This window comes from Alligator mississippiensis, chromosome 1 (genome assembly GCF_030867095.1).
Source record: "Alligator mississippiensis isolate rAllMis1 chromosome 1, rAllMis1, whole genome shotgun sequence".
NCBI lineage: Eukaryota > Metazoa > Chordata > Crocodylia > Alligatoridae > Alligator > Alligator mississippiensis.
In genome coordinates, this window is record NC_081824.1 from 261,670,662 (window position 1) to 261,696,254 (window position 25,593).

The 25,593-nt window shown below is 41.8% G+C and overlaps 1 long non-coding RNA gene across 5 annotated transcripts in view; it reads right to left on the minus strand.

Annotated features, from left to right (window-relative positions):
- The window catches only part of LOC109280329 (uncharacterized), a 59,719-nt gene extending 35,488 nt beyond the window's left edge, over window positions 1–24,231 (minus strand). For 4 of the 5 annotated variants that reach the window (XR_009459025.1, XR_009459022.1, XR_009459024.1 and 1 more), the window contains exons 1-3: window positions 24,130–24,231; window positions 10,633–10,760; window positions 8,093–8,166 (exon numbers count right to left, since the gene is read on the minus strand). This is a non-coding gene — a long non-coding RNA (uncharacterized LOC109280329). Of the gene's footprint in view, window positions 1–8,092; window positions 8,167–10,632; window positions 10,781–24,129 lie in introns of all 5 variants that reach the window. The other variant, XR_009459023.1, reaches the window with a different exon arrangement.
- Between the last annotated feature and the right edge of the window lie 1,362 nt (window positions 24,232–25,593).

Genomic DNA, 25,593 nt, shown 5'->3' on the forward strand with positions numbered 1-25,593 from the left:
CTCAGCTATCCCATGGGGAATCAACCCCCAGGGCATAGATCAGTCTAGACCAGATAGCGTTCTAACCTGGGACCCGCAGACCATAAAACCCTCAAGGTACCTTGCACTCCCACCTTGTACCAATTGTAAGCCATCCAACCTCTCCAAACTCACCAGGAACTTTACCCTTTCCCCCCCTTATCAAACCCACACTTCTAACCACCTGGAACACATCCCTGGCTGTTGATGTATCCAACAACCAATCCTGGTATTCGTTCTATTACCCTATTTTGCGTGCAGCTATAATAAGTAGTGCCTGCCACGGTGTTAATTTTGGAGTACAACAATCTGGTCCACCCCCACGAGCTGCACAAGCCTTTCAATTTTCAGGTGATTGCACACAATTATATACCCCCGCTCCCTTAGGAATGTTATGGGCTTGTTCGGACAGCCATTTATATACGACCCTCCCAGCCACGCTTTCGGGAGTACAATGCCTTTTGACCACCGTGTCTTTGTCCCCCTTTGTATGCTAAAACCTCTAAGCCTCCTAGTCCGACATTGCTCCGCTGTCACAAGTGGGAGCCAATTTGGAGTTCCCTCCTTTCGGAGGAAAGAGTTAACCAATTCTTTAAATGGGGACTAGAAGGCTCTTTTTCCTGGGGAATATTAGGTGTAGGCAAAGCCCAAGTAGCTATTGCACAACAAGTAGAATTACTTGCCAACCATACCACCAAAAGCTTCAATTTACTCGATCAGCAGCTACAAGCAATGTCTCGTATGACGATGCAAAATCGCCTTGCCCTAGATGCAATGCTTCTCCAACAGGGAGGCCTACGCCAGTATCTCAACCTATCCCACAATTTCTGTTGTATTATTATTCCAAATGTCTCAATCCCCTTAAATAACCAAATTGAGGCAATTCGAAAAATCGCCACTGATACGAACAAAATCTCAGGTATCGGAGAAGGGTGGCTATCTGGCCTCTTCAATTGGTTTGGTTGGGACATGCCCGCATGGCTTGTATACCTCTTAACGCCCCTTATTACCTTGTTACTCCCCCTTGTTAGTATTTGCATTTGCGTTGGTTGTTGTTTTATGCAATTTATTAAGAACAAACTTATCTCGCTCTCTGCTTTTGTATATACCCGCTTGCCATATGAACCCCCCCGAACAAGACGACGACTTAACCTACTTACATATGCTCTAATTCCAACTGTGCCATCGGCAAGGGGGCATGTCAGAACCCATTAATTGAACGCCTATGGCACAGTGGAATTTCCCACCACAGTGGAAAGACCCCAGTGCAGTAAAAAGTTCCCGCCACTTTAATGGTCGCGTTAGCCAACCACGAGCACCACTCATTGGCCGGTTACAAATTATTCCCACTTGGCAACTAGCAATTGGCTTGCTATCCATATAAAAGCAAAAGCAGTTTCCGCCCAAGTTGGAGAACTCTGCATACACCTTGGAGTAAACTTGGCGGACTGATCACCCACCAATGACTCCCTGTCACCGACCTTCCCCGACGTACCCCCGACCCCAGTACCACAGTAAGCCGATTACGAAAACTTCGTCTCATTTCTCTCGCATTTTTAAGAGAGTCTTTGCTACGTTTCTAACTGCCAGTCAAACGTTGCCAGTCAACGTTTGTTCTAAGCCAGTCAACTCTGCCTGCACCCATACATCAGTGGCGTAAGTAAACAATCTATTTGTTACCAATACGCATCCGTGCCTCATTCCACTCCACTCGTCAAAGTACCCACCTGATGTTCCAGGCTCCAGGCCAGGGCCCGGCAGCCGGTCAGCCACCACAAAAACATCTAAGTGTGATACATTAAATTAATTTGTCCCAAGCAGAATTAAAAAAAAAAAAAAAAAAAAATGGTCACTAATATCTTAAGCATCAGTTACAGGCTCTGAAAAACAATAAGCAAATCCAAGCCCCCCAGCTTCATCAAACATAGTGAATGCCAATGGAATTAATCTGCTTTGGCCATCCAAAGTAGCTGGACAAAAAGGCTGAAATTCAGCCCAGAAGATGACTTTGAGAAAGGAGAAAAAACCCAATAACAAGTTGGCCAGTTCAGAATGAGTGCAAAAAACCATATAATACACTGCAAAACAAAACAACATGATTTAGTCAATGGACTTGACTGACTGAATCACAATGAAGCTCAAATGACTAAGTCCGGTCAATTATCCAATGGACACACTGCAGCTGCTTGCATTAACAATCTCTGTAAGCCCCATCATGCTGCAGGGGCCCAACCAAAAGCCTACTAAGTCAATGGTAGAACTCCTATGGACTTCAGTGGGCTTTGGATTGGTCCCCAAATTTCTCAGTATTGATACTGGAGCCCAGGGGAGGGGGAAATATATAGCCCAAAATTGAATTAGTTGTTTTTGGAGAGTAATTCTGAATATGGTTGAAGCAAATTTTATATATAGAATATTTTAAAAGACACATACCTTAAGCCTGCCATTTGTGATCTTTATTGTTTACCATGATATACAATAAAACTAGACTTGTTTCCATCTTCTGAAGATTTAAGAAGCCTTTTATTCATCTTTAAAGCATCCCCCCCTTTCCAGTTGATACAGTAATTCATATTCAGATGACATGGTTAACAGAAGCTAGTCTACATGTGACATACATATGTTTTGTGTATAGACAGCTTTGCTTTCCATGCATTTAACTTTGTAAGTACTTTGAGAAACTACTTGTAATGTAGAATCTATTTTTTGTTTTGGAGTTTCTTGGGTTTTTTGTTGTTGTTGGTTTGTTTTTGTTTGGTGGGGAAGGGGGGTTGGTCAGCCTGCTTATTCCTGGAACAGGATTGGGCATCTTTCCTACCTTGAGTAACTGAAAAATCTGGGTGAGGGCTGCTGGGATCACTTGCTGTTGTGAAATATTTCAAGTATTTTAGTTCAAACATTTTTTCATATTTCAAGTATTTAAAGTATTTCAAACAAAAGAGATTAAGCATTATAAGATATACGCCCAGGTTTTTTTTCCTCTTCATGCTGGATTTTGTGACTAATTAAAATTATGCTTTAAGTATCAAAGAAACGTGCTCTTTTAAGTCGCATTGTATAGTCATCATAACCATGGTGGCATACTGAGTCCTGTTCCTGATGAGTAATTGCTTGCCAACATTGGTCCTGGACAGTCCGATTGTCCATGACTGTCACAGCGGGGTCCTACAGGAGGGCCATGATCTCCTTAAGGCCCCCCTCTCTGTGCCAAGTTGGCCCAAAGGCACCCTCTATTTCTCACCCGCCACGTCTTAGATGGTTTAAATCAGTTGGGAGGCTGCCTCACATCTTCTTGGACACGGTCCGTTGTACCCTCTGGTCCTGTAGACTCCTGGACCCCTTGTGGGTCTTGTCTTGCAAACGGGTGCTTTGGAGCACCCTAACCTTATGGGCTATGCATGGCACCAACCACCCCTTATACCATGCCCCAAGCCTCGTACTTGGAATGGACGTTGGACTGTCACTATCGCTCTCTACATACATTACCGCCCCCTCCTGGGGCTCTCCTTGCCCCCTCTTGGGGCCTTCTCTGCGCCGTCGCCCTCTCTCAGGGCCTCAACATGCCCGCACTGGGCTTCTCAATAAGGCGCTCCCCTCTCCGGGGCTCACTGTGCCCACACTTGGGCTTCTAAAACATGCTGCCCCCCCATCTGGGGCTCGCCATGCCCACACTTGGGCTTCTCAATATTGCCCCCTTCCTGGGGCTCTCCGCACCCACTTGGGCTTCTCAAAAGTGCGCTCCCCTCTCTGGGGCTCGCCACGCCCATGGTAGGGCTTCTCAGAAGTGCCCCTCTCTAGGGCTGGGGCTTATACACCCCGTATGCTGTGCCCTCCTGGGCACTGGGATCCTCACACTCCGCTGTGGGGCCCCTTTGAGGATACTGCACCCTCGCTGGCACCGGGATCCCCATGCCACTGTGGGATCCCCCCCGAGTACGCTGCGCCCTCACTGGCGCTGGGACCCCCACACCACTGTGGGTCCCGATGAGGATACTGAGCCCTCACTGGTGCTGGGGTCCCCACGCCACTGTGGGTTCCCCCTGAGGCCTCCTCCAACCCCTAATAGCCTCACCCAAACCACTGGTGTAATAAACAACCACAAAACAAACAAGCCTCTTGGCTACAACTTAACTTAAAGCCGCCTGGCTAAACCACGTTGCACAAACACCCTAGAGCTACCATCCATAACTCTACTTAAGCAGTATCTGCGGTTCTCACTGCTTCTCACATCATGGCTGAGGGAGCTCCTGCCTCTTTGGCTGCTGGCAGGGAACTGCCAGCCTGGCCTCAGCCCTGGGCTTTATAAGGGCCAGGCCTTACCCCTTACAGCCAGCTGACCGCTGTCAGGTGTGGGTCATTTGCTGCCTCCAGTTGCCCTGGCAACCTGCAGGTGGGCTCTTATTCCCTGCTAGGGCTCTTTCCCCCAGCAGTTTCCTCTCTTTAGAAGCAGGGCACCCCAGTGCTCTGTGACAATGAGCAATGACAGTTTTTCACCGAGAACTTCAAGAATATTCAGGTTGAGTATTCAACAATGCATTAGGTTCAGATTCAAAAGACAGAAAACTACTCACAGGACCATCATGAGTAAAACCTGAGAAACTCCAATGAAAGCAATCCATATGCACTATTTACATGTTCCCAGATAAAATGACTTCTCATATTTCTCAGTTTCTACTCCTTCTAAAGGACTTTTCCTTATTTTGTCTGTACCTTTACGACCCCAGCAATCAAATTCAGGCTTTAAACATGTTCCTTGTTTCTGTTTGAAATCAAGTTTGTCTACACAAACTTTCTGACTAGGCTTTGCATTTTCCTTTTATTCTCCCCATTTACCCAATTACAATTTTGTTAATTACTCACCTGAAGTGTAACCCGTCATTTATACACACACCCGTATAGTTTTCCCTCACTGGGAATAAATTTGTCCTAGCATTTGGTGTTTCTGGTTTTTAGATATTATTCTGAAGAGATGTTGTTAACATTAGTCTCACTGTCTGCATGGGTTAGGGGGTAGGGGGTAGCTGCCCAACAGTCATTAATTGTTCCTGACTGGATGGGTTCAGATAAATCCAATTTAGGTATTTAAGAAGCACTCATTTAATACAGTTCCTGCCTATCTTTATTCTATTCTACATCAAATGTGAAGTATTGGCAGATTACCATTGATTTATTACAGTTACAGAAAGTCCCCTGCTTAATAATTATCCATTCAGGACTCTGTGTTTTTACTGCAACTGATCAGCACCATTCCTGGTCTTCCCCTAATTTGGGGTGCAGCCATGATTAGTCATTGTTGTTATTATAAAGCATTATAAGAGGATGAGGATTCAATTTCATTGGTAGGACCTAAAAGTACCTGAGAAACAACAATATAGAAATGGCTGTTTTATGTTTTTCCGTTTCTTCATTTGTATTTAATAAAAGTTAAACAGTACCAAATGAACAGTTCTCATGTGTGCATGTGCATACAAATGGCTTCCTCTGTAAATCAAGTGGCCACAATCCCACTGCAACCCTTTATATTAGTAAGTCAGAGGTACATCTCTGACAAACTCGTAAGAATGTGATCATGGAATGTACCATGATCATTCTGTGCTCACACTACTCGCTTATATGTCACAGAAGGTATTAATAACTGACAGCTAATTCTAAGATAAAACTACTATCTTTAAAGTGCTTTAAAAAGCAGCCAGAATCACAGCTGGCCAAAAACTTGCCCAGAATCACTCAGAAAGTAAATGGCAGAGCCAAGAGCTGAAACCTAGACTCTTCAGTCCTACTTCTGTGCCCTACCTGCAGATGATCTACTGAAGAAATAATGCCTGAATAGCCAGGCTCTTTGGGGGAACTGTTTTTGGTGGAAGGTTCTTTATCTGTTTAGCTTTACAATATCCTTATTACACCCTAGGGAATTATGCACAGAAGAATTCAAAATTATGCACTGAGTCCTAGAGGCTACACATGGCAGCACAGAGCTGAGCTGGGTCCGTGCTGCCACGTGCGGCTTCCCACTAGCATACTGGAAGCCCCATGTGGAAGCACAGAGCTGGCCAGCCTGGCCTGATGGCACACAGCTCCCACCTGCAGTGCTGCAAGCCCCACATGCTGGCATGGAGCCAGCCTGCTCTCGGCTGAATGCATACACCAGCAGCTGGCCAGGCCACCATGTGCAGCCCCTGGGACTAAGCCAGAGGCACGTGCCAATGGCGAGGGCTCTGCTTGCTGCAACCATGAGCACCCTGAGTAGCCCCTGCTGCCAGTGGTGGGTGTGTACCATGGCGGGGTCCACAGCCACCCACAAAACCCACACCCATCCACACACAACCCCAAGCTGAAGTGCTAGGAACTCCATGGAGGTGGAGGCATAGAGCCCACCTGAGTTAAATTATGCAAAATTATGTAGTTATGAGCAGTCATTTTATGCACAAAATTGTGTAGGCCCATAATTGCTTAATTCCCCAGGGTGTACCATATGAAGATCAGCTCTCCCCATATTCACACCCTGCTGAAACTGGCACAGCTAAGATGGGTTAACTACTGCTCAGGAATGCCTAACACTTGCCTGCCAAAGCATCTTCTACAGTGAACTGTCAAATGGAGTATGCTTTCACGGTGTACCAAAGAAGCAGTACAAGGACACCATAAAGAGTTTCAGCATTGACCCAGAGTCATGGGAGCAAATTACTCATGACCATCCATCCTGGAGGTCCCAAATCCAGAATGGAGCATTGGCCTTTGAACAGCAATGCATGGTAGCAGCAATGCACAGCCAGGAGAATGAAAACCTCCCAAATCCAGTCCTCATCGCTCTCCTGCTCCTGCTGCAGCCGATTGCTCAAAGCAAAGATCGGACTTATAAGTCACCTATGTACTCACGTGACCTAGCCCACACCTCACTTCATTCTTTTCCCTTTCCCTTTTTTCCCTCCTTCTTTTCTCCTTCCCTTTTTCTTTTCCATTTCTTTTCCCTCTTCTTCCCTTCCCTCCCCACACTGGATACAGTTGTCTTTGCCTACGAAGGATGAACAGCACAACACACTGTATGAAGTAAGGTAGCATGATTATTCCTCTGCAGTTGAAGAGCTGTGGCAGAGACACATCAGGGTCCAGATTAGGCATCTCAGTTATTCGTTTCCTCCCACCCCTATGTACAGCTAAAATTTTTCTGTTGAATGGTGAGCAACAAAATGTCAAAATCCCACAGCTGGTTTGTCTTCAGCCTTCACAAGTCACCAGACTAAGCTTTGCAGGACTCTTCCACTGTAAATTATAGGGGGTACCAAGGAGTGAGGGATGAGCCATTTTAGGGGACAACAGTTGTTATAAGACAGCCCTATTAAAAGGAGGTATTTGCATGCATGTAGATCAGTGATTCTCAGTGAGGGTACTTTGAGATCCTTTTAAAGGGTGTCACACAATTTTAGCACTGTTAAGTGTACAAATAAGATTCACAAGACAAACCCAGGGATTTCAAACAGGAACTCATAATATTAAAAAACATGCTGCCCTGTAGTGGTCTCTGAGTTCTTTGCAGCAGAAGATTTTCTTTGGTATTTTTCTATGGTCAAAAACACAAGTCAAACCTAAGAGCTGGCATCTTCTAATGGGTAAGTGGCATCTAACAGGGGCTCTCTGAATCATTTAATGAGGAGTACTACCTTGAGTCTAAATGGGTTGAGAACTGAAAGCAGCTCCTGACAGCTAAGGGTGTCTCTAGCAGGACATAAGTGCATTCAATAAAGTTGTTACTACACACTGAAAATGGGTTCCTGTGTGCAGTTCATAACAGAACTTGAAGCTATTTGGTAGTCTGTGACCCTATGCACCTATCATCCAACCTTTTGCCCCACCTATCTATCCAATATGCCAGCACAAGGACTACTGACTCACTGAAACTATGAATTATTTAGTCTCTTTCTCCACTAGGGAAGGAGCTTTTACATTACCTTACCACTGCACCACATCTGGTGCTCTGAGTTGGGACCAAAGCTGCTCTCACATTAGCATTATACAGATAATGAAACATACAATCTCCCTGTTTGAAGGAAGGAAGCCTACATTCAAAGATGCTTACCTGCTAGCCATTTAGGATAGACCTGCAGTCCTTGCTTAAGCAAAATGCATGGTAGGATCAGTTCCTTAGTAAAGCTGGTAAAACAATGACAAGATTTATTGATGACAATTTTCCTGAAATACATCTTGTGATTCTTCTATACATCTTTGTCCAATTTCCACAAACACCACTGATTTCACTTTACACAGAGCTTTTCCAAATGCCACTATCCATAAACATACTTGTTTAAACTAGCAAACAAGGACATTTATGCCCAAATAAGAGAAAAATGTATTTAATATTCACAGTTCATTATTCACTGGTATTATAATTCTACTTTCCTGAGGGAGAGGAATCACTCAAAATGAGTGATAGACTACAACTTGATGAGTTCAGCAAAGACTTTAATACTCAGTAGGCATGTCTACACATGCACTTTAATATGTGGTAGCCTATTTTACTGTGCATTAGAACTTCACAGAAAAAAAAACATGCTGATACGCTAATGCACAGTAAAATTAGGCTACCACACATTAAGCATCACTAAAATGTATGTGCTTTCACTACCACACATTAGGCCAACCTAATGTGCATTTAGTTAGTACCTCACATTAGAGGTACTGAATTTAATGAGTAGTAGCAAAAGCGCATTAATGAACATGTAGACGCACCCACTGTGAGTCCATTGATCAAAGCTACTCTGTTCGGACACCTCACTCTTACATTGGCTCTGTATTTAACCAGAATCATCTCTCTTATGTAACTCTTCATACATGCATACATTTGCTATTATACTTTGTAACATGCTTTGTATACAACATATACAAACTTGTATGCAACATAACTTTGTTATGCCTTGTAACATTACTTTTAAAAATAATGTTCATATAGAATGAACACTCATAACCAGTGTAAGAACTGACTATATATTCTTTCCTAACATGCTGGTAATATTCCATTCATTACAAGTTGTCTCACTGACTGGAATGACCTGCTTAAGCCTCCTCAGGTTTCTTTAGCTCTGTGACACTAGATTAAAAAGCCTCTCTTTCCATTATGGAATAGAAAGAGAAAAAAAAAAAAAAAATCACCCTGTGCCAGAAATGGCCAGTCAAAAAGATACAACTGACTTCATGTTTATAGATAATCCAGAGGCTGCAGTTTTAGACAAATGGTAGAAGACACAATTGCAAGTAATGATCAAAGTCATGACTGGCTTCAACAATTCAGCAAAAGGGTTAAATTAATGAAAAACTGTTCACTGTCAGTTGTGTGGCCAGTCCTAAGCATCCATGCACCATCAAGGCAGCAGATCCAGCATTTTTTGTTTGCCATTTGACATCTCCCACATTGGTTTCTACATCTGGCAAACTATTGCTATTTATGTTTCCATTTCATTTGCGATAATCCAGAAGTTACTTTACTATAAGACATTAAAAAAAATAAAAAGTGCAAAATCATTACTTTGTCAATTTACTGTGAAACCCAAAGGAAATATTTCAAATCTATCATTTATTGAAGCAAAAATGGGGGGGAGGGGGGGGAAGCACATTATGCTTTTGGAAATCAATTTTCAGCTCTTTTCTCAGATGGATTCATCAAAGAAATATCAAGGGATTTTGGAGGGAGTTATAGGACTTTTTGCTTTTATACTATTAAAAGTCAATTTTCTGTGTGTTTGCAATTGATTTCACATACCCTTTAGGATTTTTGATGCACAATTTTAACCCTCTGGAGGAAGCATGGCCACTTAAACAATCTAAGTAGGACTAATATGTTTCTTAGTCTTAGCTGATTTTTATTATTCACGGAGAAGGAAATGTCAGAATTAAATGAATGTGTGCAAAAAATGTTAAAATTTTGTGACACTAAATGTTACTAGTATTTAGGGGTGCAACAGTTACAGACTGACCCAAACTAGTGGGTCTATCTAGTCTGGTATCCATTCTCTGACAGCAATCAGGACCACATACATCAAAGGAAATTACAAGATATACACCTATGGGATGACAGCTCCAGAGAAAGTTCTCTCTAATATTTGAGCTTAGCTGTTGGCCTAAAAGCAGGAAGACTCATATCCCCACTCCCAACCTATTCATTTACCACTCTCAACCTGCTTAAAACCCTGAATATTCTTGCTGTCCACAGAAATACATAATCCCCCTTTTGAATCCTAATAAACTTTTTTTGCTCAGCAATGTCTCCTTGACAATTATTTCCACAGACCATTGTGCAATGAGTTTAAAAGTATCAGTTTTAAAGTGGCTACCTTTCAACTTTATCATATGCCCTCTTTTTCTAGTCATGGGGCAAGAGCACCTCTTCTGCAGTTTAAAATTATCTCATAGCACATGCAGAAGTTGTCTTATACTGCTTCAAGTAACTTGGAAGAAGTCAGACATACTAAAGAGAGATAACATTATGATTTCTGTGCATATATCTTTTTTTCTTTCCCTACTGGAAGGATCTAGAAACAATCTCTTTAAGAAGAGAACCAGTAAAAAGAGTCAATGACAAAAGCTTGAGCAAAGAGTCAGTGGCAGGTCTATGGAAATGATTACCTTTTTGAAATCCAGGCAGCAGGGGATTCAATGTGTCAAAGGCTGCACAAACACCTCTGCTGAGCATCTAATCACCAATGGCTCTGATCAGTAGAGAACGAGATGAGGAAACATCAGAGGTCACAAAGCTAGAGACACAAAGAGATCCCTGTGAACCAAAATACTTCTGTCAGGAAGCAAAAACAGCCACAGAAATGGCCAGGAAAAAACCGTGAAAAATATAGAATTAGTAAGTGCCTAGGAGGAAGGGGAAAAAAAAACAAACAAACCACAGACAGATGGGCCAGGTACTAACATTAACCTTTTTTTCTGGTTTTTGGAAACTGGTCCATATCTGTAACAGAACAGAAGTTTGGGGCACATAGACTGCTTTAAAAATAGCAGATCCCAGTCTAAAAGACACCTGGATCAATGTAGTATCAGACTTACTCCATCTAGGTTAGACTAATTAATCAATCATGAGTACCAGGTCTGCTTGCAAATCAAGGTAGTTCACTGTCTGCCAGCATATTGGGGTCATAAGGGGTTGCTGCAGGCTTCCTGCTAACCAACCCCCCACCCCTCCGGGAGCTGCTACTCAGCTGCTCCAGCCAAGCACCTACCCAACCCTGCCCCTGAGCTCCCTAGCTCTGAACCACAGGCAGGACAGAGGGGAGGGGGAGCAGGGCTCATGAGCTGCTGGGAGAATGGAGCATCAGCAGCACGTGCCACATTCTGGGCCCAGGTCAGTGGGGAACGGTGTCCCTCCCCTGTCCCAGTTCAGTCCAAGCCCCAGAATTGTGCACTGGAGTGGCTCTGGGTAGGGCTCCGAGGAACCCTTCCCCACCTCCCCACCCCAAGCCAGTGCTGAGGCTGAGGCCACTTCCCATGCATCTACAGAGCTACAGTCCCAGTTGGGGGGCAGGGAGAGGCAGTCATGCCCTTGCAGCTGCATGGGAAACACCTTCAGCCCTAAAACTCAGAACTGACCCAGGGGAGGGTAGAATCCTGCGAGCCCTTCCTGGAGCCACTCCAAGGCAGGGTCCTAGGGCTTAGATGAAACCAGGACAGGGGAGGGACACTCTGGACCATGTGCTGCAGTAACTCTAGCAAAGGCTCTTAGGATTTCCCTCTCCCCTTCCCTCTCCTCTCCCCCTGAGCCCGTGCTGAGTTTGGGGCTAGAGCTGCTTTCGTCCCTTCTCCAGTGCTCTCCCATAGAAAGAGAATGAAGGACAGAAACAACCCCATCAACAGTGGAACACTTTTCACAAAACTACCACTCTATGTCCAATTTCACAGTGCTTGTTCTCAAAGAAAAGTATACAATATCAGAAGATAGGCCCAGAAACGTATTATCATAGCTTTATTGGTTTTAAGCTGGGTCCAATAAAATTCATTGCCAAACTTCACAAGTTTTGCTTGTTAGAAACCTGGCATTAAGGGCTTTATTTGCTTTGCTGATCCACTCACGCAAGCAGTTCCATTGATTTTAGAGCCACCAGTAAGAATACACAAGTTATAACTGGACGTTAAAACTGAAGAAAATTATAGTAAAGGTATCAATTACAAGTAAAAAAGTCAGTCTTCTAGTCCTTAGCTTATAGACACTTTATAACTAGGAATAATTTTATTGATGTGAGCAGCTAAATGGGATTTGTCATGTAAGGAAAATTATTTCCATTGCTAAGGGTTTGCTAGACTAGGTCTGCTAGCTAATTAATATGTACATTTGTCAGACTGGTGTACCTCATGGTTTCTTTGTCCCTGTTAGCAGATGCCACACAGCAATGACTTAAAAAAATGCAGATAAAAATACAGAGTTGTGCCAGCAGGCTTGCAGTATCATTGCAATAAGTTGGCCTCAGAAAGCTAATAAATTCAAAAGGTAATAAATTAATTAGAATTAATTTCCCAGAATTAAAAAGGAAAAATATTGTGTGCAACTTTAACTATAGTCAGCAATAGTGCACCATGTTTGTACATAAACCTGAGTAAATGCAGTTTTGTTCCTCTTGATGTGTTTTAAGGGTTGTATTTGTCATGATCATGGCAAGTTACAAAATAAATTCTTGTACAAAAAGATGGATACTTACCTCCGTGTTGCACTCCTGAAACCCTTGTCCTCCTGAGTTTTAGCAAATGCATTGATGTGTCAAGGTATGTAGTGGTTAATTGGATGTTTATCTTCATGTTAGTTAGATGGTAGGCTTTTTTTTCCAGCTACAAGGCACACATTTGTCTCGCAACATTTTTCCTGCTTATATAACTGTTAAAACTATGTCCTGGATAATGAGGTTCCTAGTGGGTTTAACAAGTTATTTAAATGCTGATTTCCAATATACTGTTCATAAGGTGCACTGGGATTACAAAAATACATGATTTCCATGGGTTTCTGTTCTTCTAAACCTGTGGTGTTTTGTTATATTTGAAGTAAAAACTTGCTGGTTGTTCACTTAAGTATCCATAAAAACTAACCTAGCTGAACCATTTTGCTGAACCAGATGGGCATCAGATCAAAGATGAACCCCAGCTGGAATCTCAGGTCACCCATCAACACAACCCATGGATTTGAGGACTGGTTCCATTTTCTAAGACCAGTTTGGCTGCAACCAAAGATAGGAAAATCTCACAATACGTGTTAGTTTTCTGCTGTTTTAGTGTGTCAACTGCCTTAGAAGCCTTTGAGTGCTCTCAGGAGCCTTCTTGGGAACCTGGAAAAATAAAGCGTACAGATCTTGCACATGTCAAGATAGCTTTGAAAAGGTGACCAGTTGAATTGATCTCTAGGGCCCACTGTTTGTCCATGATTTTCCCAAAAGGCACCAGTTCTCAGCAGATGCTATTTAATATTTTTATCAATGACTAAGAAAGAAGCTAAATGATCATCACAAATTCTTTTTGCAGAGACACATATTGGGGGCTACCAAAAAATGAAGAAGACCAAGGACTCTATCCTGGGAGGCAGGGATTTTGAGAAGGGTCTGGAATTTATGTTGTAGAACCAGCTCAGCATAAACCCCCTCCCATTCACCAGCAGGGCCAAGAGATTTAATAGGATTCTTGGATGTATAAACAGCAGAACATCATGCAGGAGTAGAAAATTATGTTAGATCTGTATTTCTCATTGGTGAAATGCTGCTGGAATAGTGTCACAATATAGTGCCTACAGTTTGAGAAGGACATTGACTTGAAAGCTTAGAGAAGTGCTACAGGAACAATGATGTGGCTGGATAACATATGCATCATAGTGAAAGAAGCAGTTCAGTCTAGCTGGCTGCTGAAGAGAAGGATAAGGGGCGACTTCATCACATTGTATAGTTACTTACTTGGGGAATAAAGCTTTGATAATGAGTTATTCAGTATAGTGGATTAAGGTATAACAAGATGAAATAAATGGAAGTTAAATATAAACAAATATTGACTAGAAATAAGGCATTTAAAAAAAATAATATTGGTAATTAACCACTGGGGGGGGGGAACAAAAAACAAAAAAACAAAAAACTTACTATGGGTCTTGGTGGGTTCACTGGCAATTTTTACATCAAGATAGGATATTTTTCAAAAAGAGATGCTGCAGTTCAAAGAAGCCCAGTGGCCTGTGTTATAGTGCAGGTCAGATTAGATGACCGAAATGTTCCCTTCAGGCCTTACAGCCTAAAAATATGGGAAATGGTATTTACTGGTGTGATAAATAATCAGTAAATGTTTACAAAGTGCAAAAAAATTCCTAATATCCATCAGCACATTTTCTTGGTTTAGTTTTCCCCTACACCCCAATCTGAAACTCCCCCATAATTTTAAAAATTAATCTTTCCCTATAATAAGTCAGAAACAAAGAACAAAGTGAAGCATGGCAGTGTAAATGATAGCTTAAGATGTCCAACCTAACATACTCATAGATTTGCAAGTCATACGTAATACAACCATTCCAAACTCAGACAGAGAATCCTTATCCCTCCATACATCAAGTGTGATAGATATATTAGACTGTATGGAAAATGTGCCTTTAAAGTAAGATTGTTATGGGATTCTCTATGCTGGCACAATTGCTTAAGAGCAGAAAGGTTTACATTTACTCTGAGGACAAAGGTCTCTTTAGAATTATTTTTCAATATAGCTGGGTGTTGGAATAAATTGACTACTGGAGGTCAAGAATGCTACAGCAATGATATATTTGGTTTCAAGAGGGAGCCTGCCAGATTTATCATACTGAGAGCAACTTATCTGAAATAGCATTGATAATAGGTCTCAAAGGGAGAGGTCCCCTTGAAAGCAAGGTGCTTTGATGCTGGCTGCCTGCAGGGTGGATAAAGCATAATAGAAGGACAGGAGGTGAAGAAATTAGAGGAGGAAAGACAATGCACATCAATTATTTGCAAAATGTTCATGTTGCAGTTTTGTAAGTGGGAAGAATCTCAAAATTGTGATGTAATGAGACTCAAAAGAGATGCCTACTAATGACAATGGCTTGCTTGTACCCACTTCATATAGCATGGGAGGTGCAGAAGAGCTGTAAAGCTCAACTAAACAGGCAGGAGGGGATTTTCCCCATGTTAGGGATCCCCAAGTGGTATCAATCCCTCCCTGTCTCAGCTTCATCTGCTGTAGGCAGCCCTGGGAAATGAAGGAATCCTAAATGTAGCATAGTTCTAGTGCAGTGTGGGCCTTAAGTAGGGTGGCTATATGGGACAATGTGAAATCGGGGATGCTGCCTGTCCCTGTCCCTGCCCCTGCCCCACCCTCCACTGCTGCAGGCTGGAGGGAGTCAATGGACCATTAATGACCCATTGTTCTTTTCTTTGCAGGGGTTAACAATTGAGATAACAATTGGGGCTTCCCATTTCACACTCTGCCTCTGCCCCCTGTGCCTGGGACACTCATTTTAAATTTTCCCCAGGGACCAGCTTCCAAAATCTAGGACTGTCCCAGTCAATCCAGGACATATGGTCACCCTAGGCTTAGGGATACTATAGTGACTTTTAGGGTGCTTGCAAGATTGATCTAATGTTAAGAGAAGATGCTTCTCCCTCCTCTCACCAGTTCAAATGCAGACCAGGCCAGAAAGAGCAAATGTCTGTCCTACCAGTTCAGATCCAGATCAAGTTACTGTCTGTTCCCAGTTTTGTGATTTACACAAGATTGGTTGGTAGAGCTGGTTGTACTTCCTAGTGGCTATCATCTAAACTGGCTCCATTCTGGTGCTCTGAACAGAGAGGTCAAATTAGTTACTTTCTTCCCCTATAAATATTTGTGATTTTTGCACTTCACATTATACATAATGTAAAGGAACCACTAAATGGGATCAAATAACTATTTATGAATTACAGATAACATGCATAAGTATATCCACACTGGTGCTCTGACAGGGCTCCATGGGTTCTGACAGATGCACAGAAAACGTCTTGAAGGCTCACAAACCTTCCAGGGGATATCACCTATTTTCCCTACATTAGGCCAGAACTCACCAGGTATACGAGTGGATGAGTGAACAGAAAGCTTGTGTATTTTTTATTCTCCAAGCTCTACTTATTTCATGTATGAAACAGTAGAGTCCTTCTCTTCTGTATATCCAGGGCCTAGCACGTTGTGGCCTCAGCTCCTGGGTGGGGCCCATGAACACTGCTGTAACATAAGCGTTTAAAAAAAAAACACAAACTAAATTCATCCCTGGCACAAGGAAGACCAACTCACACAGATTTCACCTCACACCAGGGCTAAGTAGGTCCAGTGTGGGTATCACTCAACCATTTTAGCTTGCTTGTTACAGGCAGGTGATTTAAAAATTTATATACAAAGCCAAGAAAAAGAAATGTCCAGACAATACTTTAAACTATGTTTACTTGTCAGCTGAACAAATAGCATTGTTCTGCTGCACACTGACCAATCTATCCTACTCTCTTCACCAGATGCAGTTATTTCTAGGTCCAGAACAGCTTGACACTACCCCAAATGAGCCTGCTTTACCAAGCTAATTAAACCTGCCTAAAATAGAGAAATTTGTAGAAGGTTTAAATAAAGATAGATGAGTAACGTAATTTACCTCAGTGGACAAAACTGAGTCCAAGAAAAGGGAAAAAAATATAATAAGTAGGTGAGTTTTTAAACTTGGAAGAAATGTAGTAATAATTGCTATCCAAGACAACACTTTGAAGCAGCCTGCATGTGTATGAGCTGGAGAATCAAAGAAAAATCAGTCTGCTCTATCCATGATTTAGGAGCCGAGCTGTCCCTAGATGTATTGATGCTTCTTCATCCAGCTAAACCCCATGGCTGTTTACAGACGTTAAATATTTTTTTTTTTAATTTTAAAAAAGAAAATAAAATAAAAAAGAAAACATGCTTTACCGGAAGAAGCAGTGCATTAGTTTTGACCCAGCTCTGCAGTGTCTGTAAAGATCAAGCATTTCAGCTGGACTTTGACACTTATCTCAAGCTGATTCAATCAGCTATTAGATAAAAGTGCCAAAAATACCCCACTAAAGCACCCGATCTATACAGATATTCGGCAAGCTGGGTCCAACTAATGCAATGCCTCTTCTGGGCATGTGCTGGGATTGGCTTGCGGGCACACCAAATTTAAAGTGCTGTTTGTTTGTTTTTTTAACGTCTGTAATATGATCTTTACCTTAAAGGAACCCTTTTCATCCTCTTAAGGATGCCAGTTTCTGGGGAGGCAGGCAACAATGCAAGTTAATTAATAACAGTACTAACAGACTTGTTGAGGAGTGATAAATTATGATTAGGGCCTAAGTCCACTTATTTGCTTTATAAGTAAAATAGAATTTGTACCCGAGAGAAAACAGCATGTAGAGCTCACAAAGCAGTTTTCAGTATCATCGCAGGTATTTCCCTACTTCTTTCAGCCCTAGGGGGTCATTGTGTGCAATAGACCTGAGGATCACTACATTTTTGCCTAAGGAAAAAGAGAACCTACTGACTTGCTCTTAGCATATAAGGTGCTCTGAATTCTCACTGTTATGGTTAGGCTATAGAATTGGCTGATCTATATAGATAACAGCCATAAACATATGATGCTATATATCCACCTTAGCAGTAGAGAGGGAATAGAAAATAAAAAACCACCAAGGAGCCAAATTCTAGCCACTAATACTCAAGCTAACTTCTACTTGAAATGTTGCTTTTCTGAGGACTGAGGGAAGCATTTTTCAAGGTACAAAGGACAATTAGGCAGCCTACTCTTCCATTGACTTTAATGACAGTCAGCTGTCTGGGTGTTATTTGTGCCTTGTGCTTTTAAATTTCCCCTCCTTGAGTAAACTCCACCAGGCCTCTCCCTAAGTTGAGTGTGGCCCCAGTAGAACACAGGAAGTAATTTGTGGCACATATTCCAGCTTGGTACAGACAAATGATGGTTTAAAACAAATCTTTTGAAAGTTTCTCAAACATTCAGGAATAGTAATCTCAAACTGGGCCTTCTTGTTGCTTCTGTGTAGGTGAAAATCCAGCTCAAGCAGGTAACAGCTGCAAGTCAGTACTGTCTGATGCTATTTCAAAGCCTATATGCAATGAGATACTAGTCTTAGTCCATTTCCCAGTGAGCACAGGTGTCAAAAGCCACCATCAGAGCTGGCTCTAATTGGCAGTCTCAGTGGGGAAGCCAGAAAATAGATAGGCATGGAGAGTGGAGACAGCAGTCCCCTGTCACCTGAAGTACTTGTTACTAAACTTTCTGCAAGAGTAGCTCCACCTTTGGGGCACTGAATTTCATTTTCCTACTGCCCATATCTGAAATCCACACTCCATTATGCAGTTAATCAGACTCTGCATGGAAAGTTTCTCTCTTCCCTTTTGTTGAGTGCTCAGCTGCCAGTGTACTACTGCTGCCACTGCCAGAAAAAATAAGTGCCCATCCATTCAGTTCAGAGTCACATTGTAGGCGTCAATTCCTCACTGAATACAAAGGACTTGGATTGCTAAACTGTGTATAAACCTCTTGGGGATTCTGGTCTAAAGTCTACACTGCTGGGGCCAAGAATACTTATTTTAATTTATAATATGCGTTGTAGAGGCACATGATATTCTCTCATTTTATAGGCAGAGATATTTTGTTCAATTCAGTGCAAGCTTTTCAAAGTCTAGAACAGAGAAGATCCCCCATGCACTTGGCAGCAGACCCAGAAGTGGACCAGAATTACTTCTGGTCCACTTCCAGGTCCGCCACCAAGCACACCGGGGGGGGGGGGGGGGGGCCTCCCGCCCTCCTGGGGGATGTTCCATCCACCCCACCATTTCAGCATTCATGAGCCACACGTGGTACCTCAAGTTATGTAGAAAAAACATTTAAAGCTGTGTCTATGGCCAAATTGCTGATTCTCCAAATCAGCATCAAATCTTCAGATTCAGCTGAATCAGTGATTCGAGTCAACCCTGAATCAGCCCTGAATCAGGTCAAATCCAAATCCAAACCAAATACGGCCCACTTTGCACACTCCTACTAAAAATACACAAGTCATTCATATCAAGTCATTATCCCATAGCACACTGTTCCTCAATCCATCCACTACATCAAGATTAAAAAACCCACATCTTTACATAGACAGACAGGCAGACAGACAGGAAACTTATGTAAAAAGTGAGAGAGAGACCTAAACTCCATTCCTTCTGTACCACAGATTTCCTTGGTGTCCTAAGGCAAGTCCCATTGACTTCAGTGCGGTTAGGATTTCTCAGTTCCTCACTTTTAAAGAGTGAACTAAGACCTCTCCCCTTCCTCCTAGAGATGTTTAAAGACATAGTAGAGCTCACTCTGATGGACGGAGGGCATGTAAATGCCACCGCTAGCTAAAGTATTTCTGCATTTAGACTGATTATTTATAGTCCCCTACAAATGGACACAGTGCTGTAGAAGATGACCTATTCTAAAAAGGTAGCAATTCCTTTCCTTGAAGAGATCACAGGCAGGGATGAGTCCTATCTATGCTATAATACAACACTCATCATTGTAGTTTCTCACCGATTCCCAAAGAGGCAACAACAATATCTTACCAGGCTAGCAAACTAATTTTCTTTAACACTTTTCTTTTGGCATTTAGAACTATCCTTAGGTTAAGCTTGTGTCATTATAATTTGTTTTCCTCTGTCTTTCTCCCTCTCTCTCCCTGCCCTCTTATCTTTGTTCCTTCACCTTTCTTCTATCCCAAGTGTGAGACGTAAGAGAGGTCTGAAGAAGGGAACTTTGTGCCAAAAGGTTGTCAAAAACCTCTCTCAACTATACAGATGGTCCAATAAAAGGTATCACCAAAAGAACCCTTGCTTCTCACATATTTCCTGGACCATCATAGCTACAGCAATACTCCAACCCTACTTCTATCCTCTTTAACATGTTTAGCTGCAGCTGAAGAAAAACAATGTGGGTTTTACACTTCAGGCTGAAGAGAATAAGAACATTCTCTTCTCTAGTAGAGAAAGAAGTGGGGGCAAAGAGAATATATAATACAAGACAAAAGAAATCAAAAGAGAATGATGCAGCATTGTTGCAGCCAGAATCCTTCATGAATATATGTTGAGTCCTCCCAGTATCCAGAGCTAAAGTACAGACTCATTGTCACAAGTAGTGCTTATGCTACAGAAATATATTTATAGATAAAATCTGAATATTCTTCAATGATATTTGTGACCTTGTCTTCCACAAAGTTGCACCTAAGAAATAGTTCACTTACAACTTTATTCCCAGAAGTGAAAGTCTTGCACATATTCATATGAGTATTTCAGTCAGTGTTAGCACTGGAGATGTTGAGTGACCATCTTGAGAAAGTCTTGTTAAGTGACATTCTAACCATCCTATCAGAGCAAAAACAATATCAAAACAACTTCATGGACCAGAACCATGCCAAGCCAGTACAGCAAATGTTCTACATGAATAGTACAGGAAAAAAAACTTGGCTAAAATGTATCGTCACAAACTGCTATGCCAAACAATAAATTCAGTATTTTTGTAAAGATAAGTAATAAACTGAAAAATGGTGAAAGCATTGTTTTCTGTAAATACAAGTCTATTGGTAGCACATAAAATAACAAGCCTCTACAATTTTTTCATATCGCACAAAATGGAGAATCGGTCCCCTCCCTTCCCCTTTTCTAATGCGCTTTGTCAAGAAATAATTTGCTTATTTGCTACGTAAGGGCATACAGAGTTTGCATTCCCGTTTCACTGTGTTACTGCGGGCAAGGGAACTTCCCATAAAAGCAATGATTGCCATTGCGCAGTACAGTAGCTTTCTCCAAAAATTTGCTTTGTCTGTTTATATCCCTGGCTTTAAACTTCCATAGCAACAGAAAGGATAATAAAAAAAACCCACCCTAAATTACCTTGCTGAAAATTCTGCATAATCCTATTTATGCAGGAAGGATTTTCTTACAGCATTTTGCAAACTTCCTTTCCGGTTATTAATATTTTAATAAAATAGCTTTATTAGCATGATGTGTACTGGGAATTAGACAAGCAACTTCTCTAACTATTAGTTGGCATTGCATACTGCACAATAAATATACTGTTTTGAATCTGTGCTGCTGATGATCTTTTTTACTATTTCTCTTTCTCCTCTACATATTTTTTTTAATTTTAAGTCTTCTCCCTGCTTTGATTACTCATGTTGCTATTCAGATTAAGTCTCCTTTTTCCTAGCTGTAGTCAAGGCCTGCATTACCTAACTTAGTGATATTTCCATGAAAAATACTTTAAAGAGATGAGCACTTTGCAAAGTAGCAGAGCAAAAAAGCCCAAGTATGTATGGTGTTTCACACATACATAGCAGTGTCAAAAAAAAATGGTGTCACCCAATATTTTATCCAACATCTTCTGAGTCTCATCAAAGGAAATTAAAAAAAGAAATTGGCTTCTTGAGAGGGTAGATCAAACACCTTAAGGAACAGCTGCAATTCATGGTTCTGAGAAATGAAAATTGAAAACCAAGGTAAAGTGGATATTGGGTAATTTATAAACTGCCGTTCTCCATTCATTCTGAGTGCCAGTACATTTGGTAGATCATCAATACAAATCTCTCACATGTACAATTAAAAAAAAAATTAAGCAAGCTATATTGTGTCTATTGTGTTCCCACACTGCACATAGTATAAGGTTTTTTAAAGTATATTTTAATTTCAGGTTTATATCCCAGATGTGATTGTTAATACATTCTATAAATCTGTATTTGTGCAATTGACACAAATTACTGTAGCTATTAGCATTATTTATGCCAAATGTTCTACAACTAGTTGCTTATAAAAAACTCATCTCCAAGTGCACTAGGGTTGTCCATGAACAAAAATATTAAATGATACTCCTTGACATTTTGTTGTTTTAGTAATCTAATCCCTTGGAAACTATATAAAGATCTATAAAGCCATTCAGCTTTTAATCATAGCTGATATAAATCACCATGCCAGTTAACACTGGGTGCATAAATCTCAGAGAATGTGGATTTATGACATGGGGATGTAATTCACCAGTATCCGCTCTTAAAATTTGATTAGAATTATGGGATTTGAGAGCACAGACTTAAATAGCTGGTTGCGGTTCTACTTGTGACCTTACAAAAAGTAGGGAACCAGGGCTTGCAATCTGTTGGTGTATTTAAGTAACAGTTTCACGTTCTCCCTGTTCAGATTAATTGCTTCTTTAATCTGCGAATGCCGACATGTGTGCAACTGTGCAAGTTAATAGGGAGGAAGATTGTAGAGATGCTATCAAGTTTCATTATATTCTGTGCTCTTAATTGTCATCATCACTGGAAACCATCATTTTATTTAATGGTTTAAATAAGCCAGAAATCTAGTCATAACATTTAAATATTAAAGACATTTATAAATAAACATAAATGGTACAAAAGGGGAAAAAAAAAAACACTGAAACTTACTCTGTGGGATAATGAAATAGTTAGACTTGGGTTTCCGGGTACATATAGGATATTTTCCTGTTTGTCTGCTGTGATTGCTATGCAGAGGCAGTATCAGAATCCATGTTAAAAAGTGTGTGTGTGTGTGTGGGGGGGGGGGGAAGTGTTATTCATTCAACCTAGTTTAGTGATGCTTACAAGCTGGGGTCAAGTGCACTGCATCTGACTGTAATTGGAGATATTAATGAAGCTTTTAAGTGGATTCAAAAGTGACTCTAAATGTCCAAGCTGACTAGAAACTAATTTTGTTCAGGTATAAACATGCCAAATCATCCAAAAAATAATTCAAATACTTGGTTCAAAACACCCTGATAACACTTGACTAGTATAGATCCTGGCCATAAAAGAACTCAACTCTCTCTTTGGCTCATAACCTCACTCTCTCCTGCTCATTTGATAGGAGAACCTTTATTATAGCAGTGCATTTGCACGCTGGTGCTGCTAAGGTTGTGTCAGCATTTCTATTACAAAACCCTATTTCCAGGAGCTTATTACGACTGGTATGAAAAAAAAGAACTTGCTCTCAGCTGAAACCTGGCAGGTAAGACATTAGGTCCCAGCCTGGTAAGCAATTTTAAGCATTTCCCTCTCCTTCCTGCTCCTCAGCCAAAAACCTACTGAGGTGGGTGGATCTTTTTAGTTTCAACACATTTATTTCATTAAAATTCAAGATCATCCCAAGAGTGTGCCCCCTAACCAATATTATCATGCTGCCAGAAGTTCTTAGTTCTTGGCCTGGCCAGTGACAGTTTCTACCTAAAAGAGCTTACACTTCAAAGGGAGTAGTATAGAAGAAAAAGTAGTTATTCACATTTCAGAGATAGGTAACTGAGGCAGAAATCCATTGAGTACCTTGCACGAGGTCTCATCCAGGAGTCCATATCACACCCAGAGAATGAACCCCAGTCACCTCAGTTTTAAGCTGGCTATGCCCAACCTTAAGTCAAATAGTTCAAAATAAAATGCATGGTGTCTTCCATTGTCCTCTCCAGTTTTACTAACAATGCTTACAGCTCTGAGAGTAACTGTCATAGCATTAAGTCCCCAGGGATGTCTGTGATACTCTTAGGGATCCTTGACCATGCCAATCCTGCTCAACAGGCACCCTCTGTCTTTCCTGCCACGTCTTGCTGGTAATTATGTATAGGGAGGTGCCCTGATGCTGGGCTCTCTGCAGCCCTGTCTCTGCACCCCCTGGCATAGTGGTCTGTTCACCCCCTTTGTTTCCACACACCTGGTGCTGGGCTCTCCACAGCCCTGTCTCTGCACCCCCTGGCACTAGGGTCTGTTCACTGCCTTTGTCACTGTGCCCCTGGGTGCTGGGCTCTCTGCAGCCCCGTCTCTGTGCCCCTGGGTGCTGGACTCTGCTCACCCCTTTGGTCACCACACCCCCTGGTACTGGGGTCCCCACACTGTAGTGGGCCCCACCCAGTGAGGCCTCCTCCTTCCCCAATAGCCTCAGCCCAATCCACCGGTCTATAAACAGCAACTAAAATATGAGCCCCTGGGCTATAACATAACACAGGCAGTTCAGGGTGTACTCTGTCCCTTTAAACAAGTTCAACTTCCCACCCAGCACTAAGTGCCTTGCAGGCCAGGGTACCTGGTGAGCTCCTGGAGCCCCATTAGCCTTAAGTGCAGCATATCAGGCAGCCGCAGCATCTCTGGGCAATTCCTCCCTGGAGGCTTCTTCCCCTGGCTTCTGTCAGAGAACTAATCCCTCCTGGGCTCAGCCCTAGGGTTTATATATGTCCAGGGCCCTGCCTTCTTCCAGTCAGCTGACCAAGTGCAGGTGCAGGCTAATTCCCTTGTTAGCCTGCTGCCATAGAAACCTGCACCTGTGGGGTTTCTGTCTGACTCTTAGGGCCCTCTGCTTAGGTAGTTTCTGCTCTTAAAGGAGCAAGCACCTTAGTGCCCTGTAACAGTTAACAAAATTTCTGAATGCCAAATACCTAGTTTACAATTTGTTACAAAGCCAATTTTTACATATTAACATGAGGTTGCAACATGGTTATCCCCTGAATACTGTTCAGGAGGGCTTAGCTCTCTCAAAAAAATGCTCTGTTCACTAAAAAGGGGTTCGTCCCTTGATATTAAGGGGGTTTATTAGGCTTTCCTTTTTAAAAAAAACTGGAATGTAAATGCAGATTGAGAAAAGATTCCACAACTATAGGAGGTCCTTTATAAACCTCAATAGAAACCTTATTTATCTGAATCCCTCTTGTATGAAAACGATAGCCCTGCTCACCCTGGACACTAGCCACATTGGCACTGAAAATTCTGGATCCCCTACTCTGTTTGGACAAGCAGGGTCCCTGTTTGTGTGCTCTCCCTGAATGAAGGTTACTTCTTCATTTAGAAATCAGCATCATTGTTTAAATCTTCACTGTAGCAGCTACCTTTGTTTTGTATACATTGAGAAGACTCTTCTTTTTTCTCCTCTTCTGGGAAATGTGATAAAAATTCAATCTCCTGAATGAAAATGCAAGAGTCTAGACACTTACGATGCTTTGTTCAACTGCAATGACATTACCAACAAGCACAACAGTAAATAAAGTAAGCAGATGTTTACATGCAGCTGAGCAAGGCTGGCTTAAAGGTAGCCAGATTACTAGGAACAGCCCATCTCTCTTTCTCTCTCACTTTCTACCCCCATCAGTTGGCCATAATGGCTGTTTTGCTTTTCATCACTCTCTCCCTCTATCAATTTTCATTGCCCTCCATTGCTTCTTTATCACTTTTGTTGTCAAGCATACAACTACTTTTAGATCTGATGTTTACTATAAATTGAGGGAATAGACATCAAAACCATAAAGAATATAAATAAATTGGCTAGTTTTAACAGGCACTAGTAGATAATGTATTTCATATCCACAGATATTGCTAATATCTTCACATCTCTATTGGAAAACTGACACTGCTCTGATATCCTCAGTATGATTGTTTGTCCCTTCTACACTATTTTAATAAGAAGTGCTGTACCTACTGGACAGGATAAGACAAACATGTGAGTTACAACCGTCTCTAGCAAAGAAACACATGTTCACATGTTCCCATAGAGCATGCC